Consider the following 1,377-nt stretch of genomic DNA (forward strand, 5'->3'; position numbering starts at 1 on the left):
TTCTTCTTCTTCTTCTTTTTTTTTTTCGCCCAGGGTATTGCATGAGTTTCTCCTGTTCTAGTCAGAGTTCAGCCACTGTTTCTGTACGTTCAGGCTCTGTGTTGCTCCACTGAAGTTCAGTCGGCCGTGAAAAAGACAAAATCTCCCCGGAAAGAATGACTGGATCCAAATAGGACAAATGTTGCTGTAATTTGTTGTCTTGTTAACAGCAGACAGAGGATGTAAAGACAAACTTGTTGCTCACGTCACTGAAGTTCACACCATAAGATCCATGAACATGTATTCACTGGACGCATCATTAAAATGCTGTGGTACATAAGGGCAACTGCAGAAGGTCGGGGTGTGAAAACCCTGCCAATGTTTCTTTAGCAAAACACTTGATGTGAACAACGTGCTGTGTCCTGAGGGCCTGCACTAATGAGCCCACTTTATATGTTCATACCAGGAAAAAAAAAACAAAAACTCCACTTTGTATCTCCTCCACTTCATCATGTTTATGTAATGACTCTCTGTGTTCACAGCCCCCCCACTGTCAGAAGTCACCTCGTCCCCTCCGTCTCAGAGAACCACCAGCACCACCACCACAACAACCACAGCGCACCGGGGCGTGGCCAACACCACTGCCACAACAGGGCTCAGAGAGGGCAGCAGGGGAGCTCCTGGAGCGCCTCCCCTGACCCCACACACCACTTCCCCTCCACCTCTGGAGTCCTTCCCTTTACCTGAGCGTTACTGTGAAGCAGCAGAGAGGAGAGACATCATGTGGCCTCAGACCCAGCGGGGCATGTTGGTGGAGAGACCTTGTCCTAAGGGAACACGAGGTAAACAAACCCAGCGCTCCTCCCCTCAGGGCTGTCTACTTACTTACTGTTTTTATATTATTCAGATTTACCTGAAGAGTTTGTTTTACCTGTATCAAACACTGGGACACAGCTGTTTTTTTATTTAGAGGACACTGTGGTAGCTGTGTTGGTGGAAATGGTTTCACTGCAGTTGAAAACACGTTCAGTCTGAAGCGGCTGAGCTGTGGAAGCCGAGGCCCAGCTGTTTCACTCAGCTCTCATGGAGACATGAATCTCTCATTTGATTGTGTGTGAAATAAGGTCTAATTACTGTGTGTGTGGGGGGGGGGGACACAGGCGGCTGATCTTCATTCTGTCTCTTCACTGTTGCGTCATTTTAGTTTTTTTTTTCTGTTGACATTTTTGTCTTCTCCGTTTGCTCATCTCGCTCCCTCTGCGACCCTGTCACCCTGTTTTCATGTCAAGCAGGTTTAATTGCGCATTTGTATGCCAATCCTTCCCATAATCCTTCCGCTGTAGGCCCCCTGGAGCTGGCCAACGCGCTGGCGGCCTGCTGTCTGTCGACCAGGCTCCC

At 48.7% G+C, this 1,377-nt stretch overlaps 1 protein-coding gene across 8 annotated transcripts in view; it reads left to right on the forward strand.

Moving 5' to 3' along the window:
* Nucleotides 1-1,377, forward strand: part of adgrl2a (adhesion G protein-coupled receptor L2a) — a 194,200-nt gene that overhangs the window by 168,331 nt on the left and 24,492 nt on the right. The gene's annotated exons all lie outside the window — the stretch shown is intronic.

Source organism: Cynoglossus semilaevis, chromosome 2 (genome assembly GCF_000523025.1).
Source record: "Cynoglossus semilaevis isolate Cse_v1.0 chromosome 2, Cse_v1.0, whole genome shotgun sequence".
In the NCBI taxonomy this organism is placed as follows: domain Eukaryota; kingdom Metazoa; phylum Chordata; class Actinopteri; order Pleuronectiformes; family Cynoglossidae; genus Cynoglossus; species Cynoglossus semilaevis.